Here is a 22,053-nt window from a genome sequence, read left to right as displayed (position 1 = left end):
TGCTCAGCATTGAAGGGGTGACACTCTAAAACATCAAGAGTGCAAAACAGACATACCCACCCCTACACACACACACACACACACTTTTATACACAAAAACACCAATACATTTTGATTAAAGAAATCTGTTTTGAATATTTAAAAATCACAGCTTCTTCAGAAAATTACGAAACTTGGTGACTTTTATGGCATTGGGTATGTGAACACACAAAAAAATTGAGGTTATGATTCGAGCAACTTAAGTGGTCGTAAAAAAATTAGTCACACTTTTGCTCTTCTGTCAAAAATGACGACCCATAGGAAATGAATGGGAAATTGACAAAAAAATCAAATTCTCTGAATTTTTGTGTACAATCTACAAATCGGCCACAATTCTAAAAAAAAAAAAAAAAAAAAAGTACACCGCAGGAAAGGGGTGACACTCTACAACATCTAGAGTGCAAAACAGACACACCCACCAACACACACACATACAAACACACTTTTATACACATACACACCAATAAATTTTGATTACAAAAAGTATGTTTTGAATTTTTAAAAAGCACAGCTTCATCGCGATGTTACGAAACTTGGTGACTTTTATGGCATTATGTATATGAACACACAAAAAAATTGAGGTCATGATCTGAGCATGCTAAGTGGTCTTAAAAAAATAGTCACACTTGTGGTCTTTGGTCAAAAATGACCCCATAGGAAATGAATAGGAAATTGTAAAAAAATGAAGAAAAAAAAAATTGTGAATATTTTTTTTTTTGTCATTTTTTAAAAGATTTTTTATAAGAAATAGTTTCTAGACTCTATATTAAACTAAAATACTGCATTAATATTTTTTTGAAAAAAATAATATATATATATATATATATATATATATACATTTCCATGGCAAAATAAACCATAAATATTGCATAAATATTAATAAATTCAATTAAATTGTCTCAAAATACTTAATTAAAAAGAGTAAATATTACAGAAGAAAAATAAATTGCTATTTATACAGCAGTAAATGCCTGTAATTCTCGACGATGGTAACTGAATTTTTTTTTTTACCATACGTTATATATCATTGTGTATACATGTTAAAATAAACGTTATAGACGTATTAGTTGGATTAATGCTTGATTTATGTTTTTAAAGGTTGTTTTTTGATAGGCCTGTTTCACAAAATGGCGACCGGAAGTAGAGTAGGTCAAGCCGCCGCCCGCTGATTGGATCGCCGCCATTCATTCTCATTCCTTCTCGCAACGTCATCAGCTGACAAACAGTCTCTCGCTTGTTATCACTGCTTACAGGTAAGTTTAGTCAACAAAATCACACAAATAATAGATTCAAACGTTCCCGACACCCTTCTTACGTGTAATTAATACGCTTCTGCTGAATATTTACTTTATAGAAATGGTTTTGTGTCTTCGAAAAAGTCTGTTAGCATGATCCGTTTTCAGAAGAGGTGAGTTAAGTTAACGTTACACTGGAGCTCTTGTTGTATAGCTATAAGCTTAGGCTTTTAACCACATCTTTGTGTTGATAACAGTTTTTAATAGTTTTGTTTTGCTGGTAATTTGTCAATGGGTGATTGGAAGTAAGCTAATTTATTTAACCTAATGTGGAACCTGATTGTGGAAGTTTTTTTTTTTTTTCATTTTTGGAAGTGTGGCACTTTATTTCTGTCATTTCTGTCAGTGTTCTGCGTTATTTCTGATTTTGATGATGAATTTTGTCTATTTTGAGTCCAATGATAAATAAATATTTATTTATAGATATTTAAAAGATATCATAAATCCTCCAAAAACTGCAACTACAGCTCGCTAAAAACTGCACAAATGTTGAGTAAAAATATTAACAAACAGTAAATTAATATTTGTTAAAAAAAAAAAAAACTATTGTTCTGTTTACAAAATTAAATGTAATTTTTTGGGGTCCAATGGACCCCGAAGACCACGAGTTTGACTATTTTTGTCACGCCTACATAAAAACAGATAACATTCCATTTTTTATTTATTTTTTTATTTTATTTTTTTTGTAGATCTAGAAAGTGTTGAGAGCCGTAGGACATTTCATACCATTTTGGAAAAAGAGAAAAATTAATTCAAGCAAAAGTCATTTGGGGTCCAGTAGACCCCGAAGACAAGATGTGTGTGTGTGTGTGTGTGTGTATTATTTCTCTTTTCTGCATTTCACCTCTGCTCTAGCTTGCTTCCTTCCTTGTAATAAACCCTATGTTCTATTGCATATCCTTTGTAACATTGTTGGCTCTGTGACACATTGCATGTTATGTTCTAGATTCTAGAAGATCATAATGCTTGCTGATGGCCTGCTGCACTCCCTGAACAAGACAATCTCCACGGCTATGAACTCGACTAGTAAGCAAAACCTCAAACATACAGTGCACTACTGTTCAAATGTTGGGGGTCTGGAGGATTTATGCTTTTGAATGAAGTCTCACTCTTTCAATTTTTTTTTCAGTGAGACTGTACTTGAGAAGCCTGTAGGCTAAATAATCAGCTAAATAATCGGCGGCAAATGTTATAATGGTCATAGTTATGATAATTAATTTAACTATTATGATAGCAGGATATCACATGGTCATTGGTATATTTTATTTTATTTCTCCAGGTGTGTTTTTAATTATGTTGGCCAATGAGACAGGCACCATACTGTCCAACGCAAAGGTATTTATTTGTTTGATGTGTTTTTTTACTGATAAATACTGAAATTCTTTAATTCAGGGGATCTTAAAGTTATGGCTATGCTCTTGTTACCAGATAGGATATAGGCATTTGACCCTGTGATTCTTCAGGACAAGATCTTGATGCCATCCATACTCGGTACATGACGAAGGTGAGTTTCGCAATTGCTGCCATTATCACAAATCAAGAGACAGAACACAACAGGCCTTCTTCCATATGAACTCACCCATATGTAGGAATGGGTACCGAAACCCGGTGTTAAACGGGCCCTGGGGTTCTGTTGTCAATCCGCGTTCACGGGTCCGCAGTGACGCCGCTGACGTGTGTCCCGTGTATTCGGGTTCAAATAATTAGAGGAGGACTTGCATTTATCTTGCCCAGCCATGTGTCTAAATCCTTAGACATCCTTAGAACCCAGATTTGTTTTGCTTACAGCGTGCGTCTCCCTCTGACTGTAAACGAAGCTTGGGAGCACCAGACACACGTCAGAACCGGAAGACAATATAATGCTGAATAAAGTCGCAGTTTTTGTTATTTTTGGACCAAAATGTATTTTCGATGCATCAAAACATTCTAACTAACCCACGGATGTCACATGGACTACTTTGATGTCTTTATTTCCTTTCTGGACAAGGACAGTATACCGTACATACATTTTTAATGGAGGGACAGAAAGCTCTCGGACTAAATCTAAAGTATCTTGAACTGTGTTCTGAGGATTACGAGCCAATGAACCAGTTTTAGTGCTGTTTAGCACCATTTTTTAGTATGTATAAGTAAAGGAGAATACATTCAGCTGATCATATAATGTACATTATTTCTGCTTGGCTTTTGGAGCCCTAATATTGTTATTTATGAAAACACTGGCTGAATTGACATTATTAGATGGCTACTTCATAGTGCAACTGACTAATAGCAGTTGAGTATTCCAGATTGTGTGTTAATGTGGTGTGTATTCTTCTCATTTTAGCTCCCGCGTCCATTTGGGCTGAAGGTCGAGACAGAACCAAACCAAAGCTGGACTGTAACCTACTGGCCACAGGACAGACTTGTTTACATTTTGATGATCTCCTTCTGTCTACATGAAGTTCTATTGCTGAATTCCCTATTATTTGTTGTTGGAAACGATGCAAGTCCCGTTCATTGTTCTCGTAAATGTTAGGATATACATTTATGCCATTTCCTGAGTGTTGAGTTGCGTTGACTTGACTGGAGTGGTTTTAACATGCACTGGATGGAGATCTCTCTCCTCTTTTTAGCACCTTAGTCACTGATTGTGTCCCTCCTAACTGTAAAGCCGTGTTATTCGTTTCTTTTAGTCTCTTCTGCTGTCGTCGTGCTCTTTCTCTTACGTGCATCTCTTAGCTCGGTTAATTTCCTGTGCTCATTTCTTCACTCACTCAAACCCGTTTGCTGCTGATGTTTGGAACTTCACTGCAGTTGTTGCTGAATGAAGGAAAAGATGGATTCTGGTGGAGAGGAGGCATCTGGAGTTTGACCGAATGGGGTGAGCCGAGTGGGCCCCCCCCCTTCATCTTCGGCTCAATGCCCTCCTGAAGGCACAGTTCCCTGGTATATGAGCAGAACGAACATACTTGAAGAGCTAGAAATGCTCAAAGACTCTCAGTGCTTCTGTACTGTTTCTTATAGTGACGATGAAATTGTCCTTTTTTTTTTCTTTTCTTTTTTTTTAAATGAAATTAATAAACATGCTGTTTTACAATTGCAATGTGGCGTAATTGAATATTTGTGCTTCTATACAGCTGTAATGCACCCAGAGTACAGAAATGTGCTTTCACTTTTCAGATTTTATCATGCATTTGGTTATGATTTTTGCATAAGCAAACCATTTCATTTTAGCTAAAATGTCTTGATTATATATGTGCATTTTCTCACTAGGAAAATGCACATATAGAAAGGTGCAGACAGAAAGGTATAGACGTCCGGTTTCCTGTAAGTATGCGTTTTTTGTTAAAATTATTCATATTAACACTTCTGTTATTGTGCAGTAAGCAGTGTCATCTTTTTTAAACATTTTATCTTGGGGTTTAGACATAATATTTCTTAATGTTATTTTATAATCTGGCTTTAAGTAGCTTATTCTTAAAGGATCATGAACCCCTAAAACCCCATTATTTATATATATATGTTTGTATGTATATATATATATATATATATATATATATATATATATATATATACACGTATATATTTTATGTAAACAGTTATATGCAGGTTCCACACAGTAATAGCATTCAACAAGTAGAGAAGTGGAAACTTTATTTTCGCGTTTTCTGGAGCCCTTTCTGTCTTCTGGTTTGAAAAAAGCAATGCTGAAGAAATATCAGGAAATGTGAGGTATATGCTTCAGTTCGGAGTGGTTTAGACACATGGCTGCGCAAGATAAATGCAAGTCCTCCTCTAATTATTTGAACCCGAATACACGGACACACCAGACACGCGTCACTGCGGACCCGCAACCGCGGATTGACAACAGAACCCCAGGGCCCGTTTAACGTTTAACCCTCAGGTGCTCTTCGGTCATTTCTGACCGAAACATTTTCTGTTTTGAAATTTTAAAAATCACAGCTTCATCGGAATGTTACGAAACTTGGTGACTTTTATGGCATTGGGTATGTGAACACAAAAAAAAAAAATTAGGTCATGATCCGAGCAGGCTAAGTGGTCGTAAAAAAAAATAGTCACACTTGTGCTCTTTGGTCAAAAATGACCGACCATAGGAAATAAATGGGAAATTGACAAAAACACAAAAACTTTGAGAATTTTTGTGTGTACAATCTACAAATCGGCCACGATGCAGAAAAAAAAAGTGCTCAGCATTGAAGGGGTGACACTCTAAAACATCAAGAGTGCAAAACAGACATACCCACCCCTACACACACACACACACACACACACTTTTATACACAAAAACACCAATAAATTTTGATTAAAGAAATCTGTTTTGAATATTTAAAAATCACAGCTTCTTCAGAAAATTACGAAACTTGGTGACTTTTATGGCATTGGGTATGTGAACACACAAAAAAATTGAGGTTATGATTCGAGCAACTTAAGTGGTCGTAAAAAAATTAGTCACACTTTTGCTCTTCTGTCAAAAATGACGACCCATAGGAAATGAATGGGAAATTGACAAAAAAATCAAATTCTCTGAATTTTTGTGTACAATCTACAAATCGGCCACAATTCTAAAAAAAAAAAAAAAAAAAAGTACACCGCAGGAAAGGGGTGACACTCTACAACATCTAGAGTGCAAAACAGACACACCCACCAACACACACACACATACAAACACACTTTTATACACATACACACCAATAAATTTTGATTACAAAAAGTATGTTTTGAATTTTTAAAAAGCACAGCTTCATCGCGATGTTACGAAACTTGGTGACTTTTATGGCATTATGTATATGAACACACAAAAAAATTGAGGTCATGATCTGAGCATGCTAAGTGGTCTTAAAAAAATAGTCACACTTGTGGTCTTTGGTCAAAAATGACCCCATAGGAAATGAATAGGAAATTGTAAAAAAATGAAGAAAAAAAAAATTGTGAATATTTTTTTTTTGTCATTTTTTAAAAGATTTTTTATAAGAAATAGTTTCTAGACTCTATATTAAACTAAAATACTGCATTAATATTTTTTTGAAAAAAATAATATATATATATATATATATATATATATATATATATATATATATATATACATTTCCATGGCAAAATAAACCATAAATATTGCATAAATATTAATAAATTCAATTAAATTGTCTCAAAATACTTAATTAAAAAGAATAAAAGTTACAGAAGAAAAATAAATTGCTATTTATACAGCAGTAAATGCCTGTAATTCTCGACGATGATAACTGAATTTTTTTTTTTACCATACGTTATATATCATTGTGTATACATGTTAAAATAAACGTTATAGACGTATTAGTTGGATTAATGCTTGATTTATGTTTTTAAAGGTTGTTTTTTGATAGGCCTGTTTCACAAAATGGCGACCGGAAGTAGAGTAGGTCAAGCCGCCGCCCGCTGATTGGATCGCCGCCATTCATTCTCATTCCTTCTCGCAACGTCATCAGCTGACAAACAGTCTCTCGCTTGTTATCACTGCTTACAGGTAAGTTTAGTCAACAAAATCACACAAATAATAGATTCAAACGTTCCCGACACCCTTCTTACGTGTAATTAATACGCTTCTGCTGAATATTTACTTTATAGAAATGGTTTTGTGTCTTCGAAAAAGTCTGTTAGCATGATCCGTTTTCAGAAGAGGTGAGTTAAGTTAACGTTACACTGGAGCTCTTGTTGTATATAAGCTTAGGCTTTTAACCACATCTTTGTGTTGATAACAGTTTTTAATAGTTTTGTTTTGCTGGTAATTTGTCAATGGGTGATTGGAAGTAAGCTAATTTATTTAACCTAATGTGGAACCTGATTGTGGAAGTTTTTTTTTTCATTTCTGTCAGTGTTCTGCGTTATTTCTGATTTTGATGATGAATTTTGTCTATTTTGAGTCCAATGATAAATAAATATTTATTTATAGATATTTAAAAGATATCATAAATCCTCCAAAAACTGCAACTACAGCTCGCTAAAAACTGCACAAATGTTGAGTAAAAATATTAACAAACAGTAAATTAATATTTGTTAAAAAAAAAAAAAAACTATTGTTCTGTTTACAAAATTAAATGTAATTTTTTGGGGTCCAATGGACCCCGAAGACCACGAGTTTGACTATTTTTGTCACGCCTACATAAAAACAGATAACATTCCATTTTTTATTTATTTTTTTATTTTATTTTTTTTGTAGATCTAGAAAGTGTTGAGAGCCGTAGGACGTTTCATACCATTTTGGAAAAAGAGAAAAATTAATTCAAGCAAAAGTCATTTGGGGTCCAGTAGACCCCGAAGACAAGATGTGTGTGTGTGTGTGTGTGTGTGTGTGTGTGTGTGTGTGTGTGTGTGTGTGTGTATTATTTCTCTTTTCTGCATTTCACCTCTGCTCTAGCTTGCTTCCTTCCTTGTAATAAACCCTATGTTCTATTGCATATCCTTTGTAACATTGTTGGCTCTGTGACACATTGCATGTTATGTTCTAGATTCTAGAAGATCATCATGCTTGCTGATGGCCTGCTGCACTCCCTGAACAAGACAATCTCCACGGCTATGAACTCGACTAGTAAGCAAAACCTCAAACATACAGTGCACTACTGTTCAAATGTTGGGGGTCTGGAGGATTTATGCTTTTGAATGAAGTCTCACTCTTTCAATTTTTTTTCAGTGAGACTGTACTTGAGAAGCCTGTAGGCTAAATAATCAGCTAAATAATCGGCGGCAAATGTTATAATGGTCATAGTTATGATAATTAATTTAACTATTATGATAGCAGGATATCACATGGTCATTGGTATATTTTATTTTATTTCTCCAGGTGTGTTTTTAATTATGTTGGCCAATGAGACAGGCACCATACTGTCCAACGCAAAGGTATTTATTTGTTTGATGTGTTTTTTTACTGATAAATACTGAAATTCTTTAATTCAGGGGATCTTAAAGTTATGGCTATGCTCTTGTTACCAGATAGGATATAGGCATTTGACCCTGTGATTCTTCAGGACAAGATCTTGATGCCATCCATACTCGGTACATGACGAAGGTGAGTTTCGCAATTGCTGCCATTATCACAAATCAAGAGACAGAACACAACAGGCCTTCTTCCATATGAACTCACCCATATGTAGGAATGGGTACCGAAACCCGGTGTTAAACGGGCCCTGGGGTTCTGTTGTCAATCCGCGTTCACGGGTCCGCAGTGACGCCGCTGACGTGTGTCCCGTGTATTCGGGTTCAAATAATTAGAGGAGGACTTGCATTTATCTTGCCCAGCCATGTGTCTAAATTCTTAGACATCCTTAGAACCCAGATTTGTTTTGCTTACAGCGTGCGTCTCCCTCTGACTGTAAACGAAGCTTGGGAGCACCAGACACACGTCAGAACCGGAAGACAATATAATGCTGAATAAAGTCGCAGTTTTTGTTATTTTTGGACCAAAATGTATTTTCGATGCATCAAAACATTCTAACTAACCCACGGATGTCACATGGACTACTTTGATGTCTTTATTTCCTTTCTGGACAAGGACAGTATACCGTACATACATTTTTAATGGAGGGACAGAAAGCTCTCGGACTAAATCTAAAATATCTTGAACTGTGTTCTGAGGATTACGAGCCAATGAACCAGTTTTAGTGCTGTTTAGCACCATTTTTTAGTATGTATAAGTAAAGGAGAATACATTCAGCTGATCATATAATGTACATTATTTCTGCTTGGCTTTTGGAGCCCTAATATTGTTATTTATGAAAACACTGGCTGAATTGACATTATTAGATGGCTACTTCATAGTGCAACTGACTAATAGCAGTTGAGTATTCCAGATTGTGTGTTAATGTGGTGTGTATTCTTCTCATTTTAGCTCCCGCGTCCATTTGGGCTGAAGGTCGAGACAGAACCAAACCAAAGCTGGACTGTAACCTACTGGCCACAGGACAGACTTGTTTACATTTTGATGATCTCCTTCTGTCTACATGAAGTTCTATTGCTGAATTCCCTATTATTTGTTGTTGGAAACGATGCAAGTCCCGTTCATTGTTCTCGTAAATGTTAGGATATACATTTATGCCATTTCCTGAGTGTTGAGTTGCGTTGACTTGACTGGAGTGGTTTTAACATGCACTGGATGGAGATCTCTCTCCTCTTTTTAGCACCTTAGTCACTGATTGTGTCCCTCCTAACTGTAAAGCCGTGTTATTCGTTTCTTTTAGTCTCTTCTGCTGTCGTCGTGCTCTTTCTCTTACGTGCATCTCTTAGCTCGGTTAATTTCCTGTGCTCATTTCTTCACTCACTCAAACCCGTTTGCTGCTGATGTTTGGAACTTCACTGCAGTTGTTGCTGAATGAAGGAAAAGATGGATTCTGGTGGAGAGGAGGCATCTGGAGTTTGACCGAATGGGGTGAGCCGAGTGGGCCCCCCCTTCATCTTCAGCTCAATGCCCTCCTGAAGGCACAGTTCCCTGGTATATGAGCAGAACGAACAACAGTTCTAGAAAGGGTCTGTCAAGACGGAATCAGTCTACTCTTAGTAGCCCCTTTGTGGCCGGCCCGAGTTTGGTTCTCGAACATCATTTCACTCCTGGCAGGCCCGCCATGGCAGGTCCCTCTGAGGAGGGACTTGCTGTCCCAGGCGGAAGGCTTAGTTCTCCACCCTCGACCCCGAGTTTTGAAAACTGTGGGTCTGGCCCCTGATGGGGTACAGTACCTAGAATCCAGCCTGTCAGCTGGAGTGGTCGAAACCATATTTATGTCGAAACCAGGTTTATGTGGCTGCCATTGCGGCTTTCCACGCTCCTCTGAGTGATGGTCCTCTGGGGAGGTATCACCTGGTCGTAAGCTTCCTCCGTGGAACCTGGAGGATGAGACCTGCGACTCGCACAAGGGTTCCCACTTTGGACCTGGCATTGGTTGTCGAAGGGCTGGCCAAGGGCCCCTTCGAACCATTGGAGTCGGCTGAGGCCAAGAACCTTTTGTTTAAGGTGGTCTTTTTGTTGGCCATTTGAGGAGGGTAGGAGATCTCTAGGCGCTCTCTATTTCCAATGGGTGCTTGGAGTTTGCTCCAGGCAACATTAAGGCCATCTTACATCCCTGGCCCGACTATTTGCCCAAGGTGTCATCTCATGTGGCACCGCCTATGGTTCTTCAGGCATTTCATCCTCAACCTCATGTGACGGCGGATGAGGAAAGACTTCATCTGCTCTGCCCTATCAGAGCACTTCGGTATTACATCCAGAAGTCCTCCTCATGGTGGAAGTTGGACCAGTTGCTGGTGTGTTTTGGGTCGCCCAAGAAGGGGCTGAAGGGGACCATCAGCAACTGGATCGTTCAGACTATTTCCCTGGCTTATCAGGTGCGCAATTTGCCTTCACCTATGGCCATGAGGGCCCACTTCACCAGAGGCATGGCGTCCTCTAGAGCCCTCCTTTCAGGGGTTTCTATCCATGACATATGTGAGGCGGCTGGCTGGGCCACTCCGCACACATTCATGAGGTTTTACAGTCTGGACCTTTCCTCTACACCCGGTGCATGAGTGCTTTCATCCTAAGTTGTGCCTGAAGACATCTTCACACTAGGATGAGCGGGGTTCATTGTGGTATAGTGGGTATCTCGTTCGACGCAGTTCGAGTTCCCTCGAAAGGGAACGTTTCGGGTTGTGTATGTAACCCTTGTTCCCTGAGAAAGGGAACCAGACACTCACCCTGCCTGGAGCACTTGCTTCATAGCAAAAGCTGACATTTCTGTGTGCCGGCGTGCTTTTGTATACATCCAATTATGCCGTCACACGCTATGTCATCACGCAACGCCAATAGGATTAGATTCGGTTTCATTCATAAATTCAGACACGCTACGCTGAAGGGCGTTCCCCTAGTGTCGTCACCGACGCAGTGTCTCGTTCCTTTTCTTAGGGAACAAGGGTTACATACGTAACCCGAGACGTTTTACTTGATCTTAGCGCTGCGTTCGATACTATAGATAGATTACACAATACTCTTAGATCGACCACACAATTACACTGGTGTTCAAGGACAAGCATTAAGCTGGTTAAGGTCATACTTATCTGACCGCTACCATTTCGTCTACTTAAATTGGGAAAAATCGATCATTACTTCGGCAAACTATGGAGTGCCGCAGGGATCTGTGTTAGGCCCTTTATTATTCTCAATATATATGCTGCCACTTGGTAATATTATAAGGAAACATGGAATTAGTTTCCATTTGTTATGCTGATGACACTCAAATATATATTTCATCACGGCCAGATGAATACGCAAAATTATCCAAATGGACAGATTACATTAAAGATATAAAAGATTGAATGACGCGTTATTTTCTTTTATTAAATCCAGACAAGACAGAGGTAATACTTATCGGTTCTAAAAACCGTCCACAAAACCTTTCGCAGCACGACTTTTAACATATTAGGATGCCCTGTTACTTTATCCGCTACAGTAAAAGACCTGGGTGTTATATTAGACTGCAACCTGTCTTTTGAAAAGCATATTTTATATGTTACAAAAACAGCCTTTTTCCACCTTAGAAACAATGCTAAGCTACGTAATATGCTATCTGTCTCTGATGCAGAAAAGTTAGTTCATGCATTCATGACCTCGAGACTAGATTACTGTAATGCTTTATCAGCTAGTTCTCCTGCATCATATAAACAAGTTACAGTTAGTCCAAAATGCAGCCGCCAGAGTTCTTACTATAGATCAAGAAAATATGATCATATAACACCGATTCTATCATCACTTCATTGGTTACCTATAAAGTTCTTTATTAATTACAAGGTATTGCTTTTGACTTATAAAGCTCTAAATGGTTTAGCTCCCGCTATTTAACGGATCTTCTATCACCCTACAATCCATCGCGCTCTTTAAGATTTGAGGCTAAATTCACTAAATTCTGAATTCTGGTCAAGGATATCCAGATCCACCAAAGGAGGGAGAGCATTTTCACATTTAGCTCCGAAGTTCTGGAATAAAACTTAGTGTTCGTTGCTCAGACTCGCTCTCCCAGTTTAAAACTAGACTAAAGACGCATTTATATAGCCAGGCATTCATATATATATATATTTTTTTATCTTACAGTTACTGTAAACACAGTAAACAAACACTGTTAAGTTGTTTTGATTTATACTGTGAAGCAGCTTTGATACAATTGTGAAAAGCGCTATATAAATAGGCCTATATTTGACTTGACTTGACTATTCTACACACTTTGTATTCTTGTATAATGTATTCTTCTATAATGGCTGTTATTGTTCATTAACTATTATTGTTCAGTAAATAATATTTTGTAATAATAATATATTGGCGTACCTGATTTTGAGAGATGGTGTGTGTGTTCGACCGCTTACCTGTGATTGCTATCAGGATATGAGGAGACTTTCAACCCGCATAATAAAAAAAATAAATTGTAGACAGTCATCTATTGCACCTCAGCATTTTCCACACACTTTTATCTTTATATGGTACAGCAAAAATGTAAAAGTAACATACAATTAAATGATAATAAAATCCACAATTTATACAAATATACATGGCTATACATAGAGGTTTCATAAAGCCTATATATACAGTACATGTAAAAACAAGAAAAACAGAACAGAAAACTTTAATGAAATGAATCAAAAAGTTGAAACAAGGTTACTTACTGAGTTTTAAGATTCTCAGATGACGAAATTTTTGGATGTACTGTTGGACCTCTCTCCTAAAAACAGTGAATAAAGGATTTTGAAGAGAGGATTTAATAGCAATAATAGAATAATAATAAAGTATTCATTAGTTTGAGCTTTTTGTATATTAAAAAAGACAAACATTACATCCTTTAAAAAAAGAGAGAGAAACCAAGAAGAACATTGCAGTTCATTCGTCCCAAAATTGGTCTCAAAATAGTTGTGTGTGAGGACAATCCCAGAAGATGTGAGGAGCAGTTTCATCAGGGCACCACAGAAAGAACAACTATATCTGACTTAAACCTTTTCAAAAAAGCTTTGGCAGGGTTAAATTTGTGTAATCATTTTAATGAAATGTCTTTCAAAAGCAAAGTCCATACTGGCAAAGTCAATAAGGTCAATAAAATACATCCAATATGACGCCACATATAGAGTTGTAAAGTTCCTTTTAAAAGAGAGATCTAATTCTAGAATTACGTGATGAAGGATGTGACAAAACGCACCGTTTTCCTACTGGGAGTTCAAATGGGGTTTTATCTGTGACTGTTGTAATGATATAGAATTTGAATATGATTTTATGATTATTTTGCTCTGTCCCTACAGCACTGTGGTCAACTGTGTGTATTATTGTGTGTGTGTATTAAAGTGTGTGTACTCTATACTGTAGGGTTCTGTATTAACTGATCAGGTTGAATGGGCACAGTAGCATTATATAAATCTAAATCTCGTAAGGAGAATTTGAGACAGCAATTTCACTACTTGTGAAATGAAAAAAGAAAATGCACTGAATTGGTACCAGTTCAAAAGTTTATAAATCTACAATCAATAGAACTAAAACAAATACAAGCAGGCCTGCTTCATATAACAAATAAAACAAATGGTTCCCCAACCACAGTTAAGAAAGTCCTTGTGTTTTTATAAAGTCTGATCCTTCCACAAAAGAAATATTGAAGTAGAAAAAAAAAATAGAAGCAGAAGTAATCATGTGACAGAAGAAAGATTTACTAGCCGGGTAGTTTTAAACTCAGTTTCAGTGGAAGTAGGCTTTCCGAAGTGTATGGTGTGTATTGTAACTGGCAAGCAGCTTCCGCCCTGCATTCAATCACTGTCCTCCAAGCCGATCTCCTCCTCCGTGGGACGAGAAAGGCCGGGACCCAGCTGCCGATACGGACCTGAGGAGCGTGACGGATCTCTCCCTTCGCGCTACTAAGTCTGCGGCTCAGGCCCTTGGGAGATGCATGGCCTCGTTGACTGTGACTGAGAGGCACCTTTGGCTGACGCTGGCTGATATGAGAGAGTCTGAGCGATCCGTTTTCCTCTACGCTCCTCTCTCCCACACTGGTCTCTTCAGCCCAGCAGTAAATGGAATCGTTGACCACTTTTCTGAGGGACATAAAACTTTGCAAGCGATGAACCTGTTTCTACCTTCGACGTGCTAGCTCCGCTGCTGGTCGCTCATGTGATCAGCCGCCTGCAGGCAAGACATACCAGCCATTCTTCGCAGCGACAGGGCAGCCACCCGAGATAGCGCTCAGCCAGTCGCAGCAGGCCGCGGTGCACGGACGCGGCTCTCGCCCCCTTGAGAAACCAGGTTGTGCGGATTCTGAAGTATCTGGACGATTGGCTGATTCTAGCACAGTCAGAGACAAAACTATTGTCTCAGATGCGCTCCTCAGTCATCTGAAAAGCCTAGATCTCACAGTCAACTGGACCAAGAGCTCATTACTGCCCAGAAAGTCAATTTCCTTTTTAGGAATAGAACTGGACTCCATGGCCATGATAGTTCGCTTATCAGCACAGGGCGCTGTGCTCAGTGACTGGCCGCATCATTCAAGAAGGGCAGCATTTTCCCTCTGAAGAAATTCCAGAGGATGTTGGGCTACATGGCTTCAGCCTTGGCGGTACTTCAGCTGGGTTTACTGCGCATGCGCCTGCTGCAACCCCGTCGGGTCACGAGCGAATCAGAGTGACTCAGAGCTGTGTTTGTGGAAAAGCATTTTCTGTGATTGACCCGATTTTAGCAATAATAAAGGCAGGCGCGGAGTTTGCGGGGGGGCAGGGGGAGCGTTGCCCCCCCCCCCGGTGGCTGAAACGGGTAATCGCATTTTCTTAAAAAAGCTGTAAAAAAAACTACCAACCCCAATCTCTTTAAGTTATCGCTCACTCGGTCGATTGTGTCATCTAACTCTGAGAGAAGCTTTTCTGCGATAAATGGGCGTCAATTTGAAATGTGCTGGGGACAGAGACGTACTCGAAAGGGCATTTTCACAAGTGCTGGGTACGCATTCATTCTTTTTCTCGAGTAGGTCATGTTTTGAAAGACGATGTTCTGTAGCTCCTGATGTACATAAATAAAAATGAGCACAATGTCCGAGTATAGTGAGTATAAAGTATATACGCCCTTTATTGCAAATAAAAATGAGCACAATGTCAGAGTATAGCACTTTTTTCATGTGTATAGTGAGTATATAAAGTATATACTCCCTTTTTCGTGTATACAGTGATGGTCCAGATCCAGGACTCGGGAGGTTCGAGGTTCTAATCCGCACTCGTAAAGTTTTTTTTTTTTTTTCCCTCATCAAAACCAATAGGTAGCCTAATCCCGTGTCTTAAAATTTTTCAAATGATTCATGAAGTATAAATGCGAAATTTAACTAGTTTTTTAATCATTATCATTGCCAGAATGTGTTTTGAAAAAAGGAAAGAAAACTTTAAGGTTGAAGATAATATTTTAACAGTGCAAAAGTGGTCCACATTTCATGATCCTATAACGAAGATGCGACGCGAAGTGGCTGTTAATGCGAAGTTCTAGCTGTTTACAATGACATAAAGGCAATAAAATATCAGTGTATTGTTTTACTGTTTTTTCTTGGGATAAAAATAAATATGTGTTTATTTAGCATGTTTTTTTTTTGCCCCCCCCAGGCTCGAATGTCAAACTCCGCCTATGAATAAAGGTAACTGATGGATCCTTTATTTATGGTAATACGATATGGTACAAGTACAGTGCAGTGCAAATAGTAAATATAAGATAAAGTGATAAGTAATAGTAAATAGAAGAAGCATTAGAACAACAGGAGAGAACATTAACAACAGGAGAGAACATCAGTCTGTCCCTACTACCTGTCTGCTTGATCCTATCCCCATCTACTTCAAACCAGTTCTTCCTCAGTTGTACCCACACTCACGCACATCATAGACACCTCTCTTCACACTCGTACCTTTCCCACAGCTTTTAAGCAGGCTCGAGTAACCCCAATGCTTAAGAAACCCAATCTAAATCCAGCACATCAGTATCTCTGCTTCCATTTGTCGCGAAAACACTTGAACAAGTTGTTTTCAACCAGATCTCCTCCTTTCTTAAACAGAACAACCTCTTGGACAACAATCAGTCTGGTTTCAAAAGCGGACACTATACTGAGACTGCCCTGCTCTCAGTAATTGAAGCTCTGAGACTGGCAAGAGCAGCTTCCAAATCCTCAGTCCTCATCCTGCTGGATCTGTCTGCTGCTTTTGACACAGTTAACCACCAGATCCTCCTGTCAATCCTAAAGATGAAGGGCATCTCGGAAACTGCACTTCGAGTCTTACCTCTCAGGTAGGTCCTTTAGGGTGTCGTGGAGAGGTGTGGCATCTAACATCCAACATCTAGCTCCTGGGGTGCCTCAGGGCTCAGTGCTTGGACCACTTCTATCTACATGATATCACTAAGATATCTGATTCAGAAACATGGCTTTTCATATCATTGCTTTGCTGATGACACACACCTCTACCTCTCATTCCAGCCTGACGATCCGACGGTAGCTGCTCGTATATCAGCCTGCCTGACAGACATTTCTGGCTGGATGAAGGACCACCACCTTCAACTAAACCTTGTGAAGCTTTGTGGTCCCGGCCAACCCAACACTTCATCACAACTTCTCCATTCAGCTAAGCTCATCATCCATAACTCCTTCTAGGTCAGCTAGGAACCTTGGAGTTGTAATTGATGATCAGTTGAAATTCACAGACCACATTGCTAGAACTGCCCGGTCCTGCAGATTTGCCTTGCACAACATTAGGAGGATCAGGCCCTACCTTACAGAGCATGCTACACAACTCCTTGTCCAAGCGCTTGTTTTTATCCAGACTGGACTACTGTAATGCTCTCCTGCCTGGTCTTCCAGCTTGCTTTGTCAAAGCTCTACAATTTATCTAGAATGCTGCAGCCAGAGTGGTCTTTAATGAGCCAAAGAGAGCACTCGTCGTCACTCCTCTCCTCACAAAATTGCACTGGTTGCCAGTTGCCGCTCGCATTAAATTCAAGGCATTGACGTTTGCCTACAGAACAACCACTGGCACTGCTCCCTCTTACCTAAACTCATTACTTCAGACTCATGTGCCATCCAGAAACTTGAGTTCTGCTAGCGAATGTCGTCTTGTGGTACCATCTCAAAGAAGCACAAAATCTCTTTCTTGGACCTTTACCATGACTGTTCCCTGCTGGTTGAATGAGCTGCCTAACTCAACCAGAGCTTCTGAGTTAGTAGCCACTTTCAAGAAACTGCTGAAGACGCATCATTTTCGGCTTTTGTTCTCATTTGTAAGTTGCTTTGGATAAAAGCATCTGCTAAATGAATAAATATAAATAGTTAATAGTTTATGTAAATAGTTAATAATAATAATAAATGTAAATGTAAATAGTTTAGTCAATAAAATAAACAAACCGTATACAGCAAATAAAATAGTAATGTGTAAAGCCCGGAACACACCAAGCCGACGCCGACGAACTAACGCCGATGAAGGCCGACTGTGTTGTCGCCTCTCGTCCGCTCTCGTCGGGGTAAAAAGTAAGATGACGTAACATATGTGAAAGGACCTTTATAGTGGAACATTTCATTCTATACTTTTATAAGGTTATGAAAACGTTTTTAACGTTTGTATTTCTGAATGTTTTTTTAAAAACATTTTTAAAATGATTTTTAAGAATGTTTTGTCCACACAATTACATTTTAAAGAACGTTAGCGAACATTCTGGTGAAGTTTTCGTTAGGTTATAAAACCTAAAACTAACCTGCAGGGAACGTTTTGGAAAATTATCTTTAGGTTATAACATAATAATATCCAGGGAACGATCCTAGAACGCTCTTTGGTTCCTTAAAAAAAATAAAAATAAAAAAATAACCAAATGGAAACAATTGTGGAACGTATTGTGATTTTTGGGTTCCTTTTGGGCTTTAACCTATGCATTTCACTAATCAATCAGGACTTTGAATTTCAGTAACCGCATTTCATCTGATTCTAAACTAAATTCTAAACAGAACACAATTTTGTGGTGTTTTCTTTTTCTATTGTGTTGTTTGTTTGTTTTTTGCATGACTTTTTAGATATGTTTGATAGAATTGTATGTTTTAGTTTGTGTTATTTTCCCCCTTGTGGTTGTGTTTTTGGTTTAGAAAATGTCATCTTGGCTCTTTATGATGCCATGTTTTGGACTGTGTACTTTCCCAAACACTCTGGGAAAATGTGTAAACACAGTTTTTGCTACTCAAAAATCCTGTTACTTTGAAGTGTAGTCCCGTGGCTGTAAGAAATGAATATGTAAATAAATATTAACAGAGCAGTACATTGGCTCACTATCACCTAGTGTCTATGTGTGAGCCCATGTGATGGACGTGATGGATGATCGGGACATTTTGAACATTCAGAAAACAATCAGAAATTACGCTTTCATAACATTTCCAAAATAATAAAATGGAAAGTTCCTCTACGTCCTATCTAACGGGAATGTTAGCAAATCATTCTAATAATAATAATAATAACAATAATAATAATAATTCTAAGAACATATTTTTTGTCAGCTGGGTACCAACATTCTTCAAAATATCTTCTTTTGTATTCAACAGAACAAAAACACTCAAGTTTAGATACAGATTATTTATTTATTTATTTTTATTTTTTTGGTGAACTACACCTTTCACTTTTGGAATGCTCTTTGGTCTGATTTCTATTATTTATGGAAGGTTTTTTTTTTCTTTTTTTTTTCTTTTTTTTTTTTTAACAATATTTACTATTTACTATATTTTAAAGCAAATATTTTACCTTCGGGTGCCGGGTGGGAATAATTGTTACATGTTACATGCAGTCACATTAACTTATTTGAGAACAATCAATGTTTTTGAAGTTACTATTCGTTATTCTTTCAATGTTCTTTGTTTAAATATTTCATTTTCATAGCACACAAATAATTTTGTGAGAAATGATAGGACTTTTAAATTACATTTTATACAGTAGCCTATATGGTTACATAATACAGTTATCTATCTTCCATAAGTGTAATATGATAATGTGCTATAAGTTTATTCAGTATATATGTATGTTTCGGATTCATGTATTCATTTTTAAAGTGTTTTTTTTTTTTTTTTTTTTTTTTTTTTTAATGTAATGTAACTGAATATGGCTAGACGGAAAGCGGAAGTAGGAGTGTGTCGGCGCTTCCGGTGTGTCCGATGATGTTCGGTTGGTTTTCATCAGCACTCATGACTGTCGCTTTGTGCGGTTCTCGCGCTTATGGATTTTGTTTTTACCAGCAAATACGTTTAAGAATTCAACAGGTCACAGATGAGAGTTTGCTTTGAGGGTCTACCTGTAAGTACACACACGCGTTGTTGAATGATCATGAGTTGAAATGACAATGTTCATAACAAAGCGGTTTGCTGTGAGCGGCCCGTCAACAGAGGCCGAGCAGACATGAAATCAGCTGATGATCTCTGACAATCACCCGCACATAACGATCATCATATTTAAAAATCTGACGATGAGCTGATGAAGGTGCTTTGGTTTTTGACGGTATAAAGCTCATCAGACAGACCTGAAAAAAGCAGAGAGATGTTTAAGTTATGCTAACATTATTTCCCCTGAAATTATTATTATTAGCATTAGTATTATTAACTGCTGACTCTACGTGAGATATGTTGTGTTGAAGACATGAGTCACAAGTAATAATATAGTTATATAATAAAAGTGTAATTTTGTGATTTATTTGACTTCCCGTCATTTAGATTTGTAGCAGCTCGGCTAACGTTAACAGAGTTAGCATAGGCAACACACACACATACAACCGGTCAAACATCATGTCATCAGCTGATTCTGACTCCATTGAACTAAAACATCTGATAGCTCACATAAATCGGTTAAAACATGTCATTTCTCAGTAAATGTGTGTAAGTTGGTAGTATGGGCTGTTCATTTGTGCTAATGTAGTTAAAACATGAATGTGTGTGTGACTGTCGTTTGGATGTCATAGGGGCGTTCGGTACATTATCTATCAAAAAAAAAAAAAAACAAAAAAAAACGTCCCGAAAGCAAGTTACTATAGTTGAATAGAAACTGAGAAAACACCCGTTAAGTCCGTACAGTGCTGGATAGATTAACGTTACCTACAAATTGTTGTCAATAGCTGATTCCAAATTGCAGTTATTAGTATTGTAATCCATTACAGCACAAATTACTTTTAGATCCATTTTAGATTTCTTATGACCTAACTCGTTTATCATGTTGATTTGAATTGGGTAATCTTGTACCATATTAATATATATATATATATATATATATATATATATATATATATATATATATATATAATATGAAGAAAGAAATTATCGTATAGTTATTGTAGTATATAGAAATTATAGTATAGTCCATTCTTTATCAACAACATGAAGTGCATTAAATATTACATTAAGTCAGGGTTTCCCTGACTGGGGTTTGTGAACTGATTGTGTGTGATTAAAAACAATGAAAATAATACTTGCTAATAAGATGCTAAAAAAGTTTTTGTTTACTTGATGCCATCATAACCATTAACCGACATCAGATAACTGTGAATTAATTGTAATACTATTTATGATGATGATTATTTTTATTATTGACCTAACTTATTAAATTAAAATCTAAGGATGTACTTCAAGTAAACATATTAGGTCCAAGAGGTCCAGCTGACAAAAAAGTTTGGGAATCCCTTGTATTGCATTCAAATATAAAATTATGAGAATTTTAATGTTTGAAAGAAAAAAAAGCCTTCCAAAAACAGTAATGCATTGAATGGTTAAATGACTTACTGAGTGATGATTCAGATAATAATTAATGTGTTTGTCAGGATCTGATTAGGTATGCAAATACAATTGTGAGAAATAAAAAAACACTTGTTAAAAGTGAAATGATTTCTGTAAATCCAGTGATCATATGCTGTGTGTGTTTTCAGTAGGCACATTGTGATCTTTGTGTTGTCAAAAACCTTTTGATAAGCAGTAGGTTTATTGGAATTACAAAATTAAAAGATGATATGGTAGTGAATTATGAATGAAATACTGCCATTGTGAGATTATTAACATTTAATCATGTAATCAATTTAAAAAGTAATTGTAGTCAAGTAGGGATGTGATGGTGAGGAAAATTTCCCAGTTTTCCCACCGGTTAATCTTTGTGACAACATCGTTAATACCGGTACCGTGCACAATTGAACCATGCACATTTTATTTTCGCTCAGTGTATATTTTGGGATGGCAATAGAGCATCACAGTCCCGCCCACAGTCCGAGAGAGCTTTGGTGCCGGAAATAAATTTCCCATTTATTTCTCCTATTGACATTTTGGAAAATCCGTCTCTAAAGAGTTTTAGAACCAGCTAGCTACGGCTGAACTCATAAGCATACTGAAATCCAAAAAAAGATAAAGGGACAAGACTGTGAGTGTGTACATATTTTCATTTCCGAGGGAAGGAACTACTCATCCCACAAACTACCGCGCCTCACTGAAGTCGACTGAAGCCACAACCGCGAAAGAGACTTCCAAGGTCTTCACGGACCTTCGCGGGGTTTAACCAGACAGTTACACGAATTCCACCAATCAGATGCATCACTGTGGGATTGTTCAGGATTGTGGGTAATGAAATACTTATCCAAGACATTGCAAATAATAGGCATTTATCTTAAAGGGTCATGAACTGGCTTTTTAAATTTTATTATATTGTTGTCTGAGGTGAAATTATGATGTTCGCTTGGTTTTTGCAT

The 22,053-nt window shown here is 37.6% G+C and overlaps 1 protein-coding gene, 2 long non-coding RNA genes and 1 pseudogene across 5 annotated transcripts in view; all 4 read left to right on the top strand.

Moving 5' to 3' along the window:
• Positions 1–1,237: 1,237 nt before the first annotated feature.
• On the top strand, positions 1,238–4,417 carry LOC120489314 (uncharacterized). The gene is made up of 6 exons (XR_016146408.1): positions 1,238–1,292; positions 1,394–1,447; positions 2,281–2,360; positions 2,614–2,669; positions 2,763–2,838; positions 3,658–4,417. It is a non-coding gene; the product is annotated as an uncharacterized LOC120489314 (long non-coding RNA).
• Positions 4,418–6,751: 2,334 nt separating this feature from the next.
• On the top strand, positions 6,752–9,749 carry LOC148973638 (uncharacterized). Of its 2 annotated transcripts, XR_016146407.1 has the most exons (6): positions 6,752–6,834; positions 6,936–6,989; positions 7,817–7,896; positions 8,149–8,204; positions 8,298–8,373; positions 9,193–9,749. It is a non-coding gene; the product is annotated as an uncharacterized LOC148973638 (long non-coding RNA). The 2 variants fall into 2 exon arrangements; XR_016146406.1 differs by lacking the exon at positions 6,936–6,989 and having other exon boundaries at positions 6,759–6,834.
• A 4,493-nt stretch (positions 9,750–14,242) lies between these two features.
• LOC148973637 (uncharacterized) lies at positions 14,243–17,604 on the top strand (annotated as a pseudogene).
• A 1,879-nt stretch (positions 17,605–19,483) lies between these two features.
• The window catches only part of dpp9 (dipeptidyl peptidase 9), a 41,191-nt gene continuing 38,621 nt past the window's right edge, over positions 19,484–22,053 (top strand). The window contains exon 1 of one of the 2 annotated variants that reach the window (XM_039683053.2): positions 19,484–19,631. The gene's annotated coding sequence lies outside the window, so the exon portion shown is untranslated. The remainder of the gene's footprint in view (positions 19,632–22,053) is intronic. The other variant, XM_039683054.2, reaches the window with a different exon arrangement.

This window comes from Pimephales promelas, chromosome 14, assembly GCF_988280905.1.
Source record: "Pimephales promelas chromosome 14, fPimPro1.hap1.1, whole genome shotgun sequence".
NCBI classification, from domain to species: Eukaryota; Metazoa; Chordata; class Actinopteri; order Cypriniformes; family Leuciscidae; genus Pimephales; species Pimephales promelas.
Note: the sequence above shows the minus strand (reverse complement) of the source record. Positions and strands in the feature narration are given on the sequence as shown.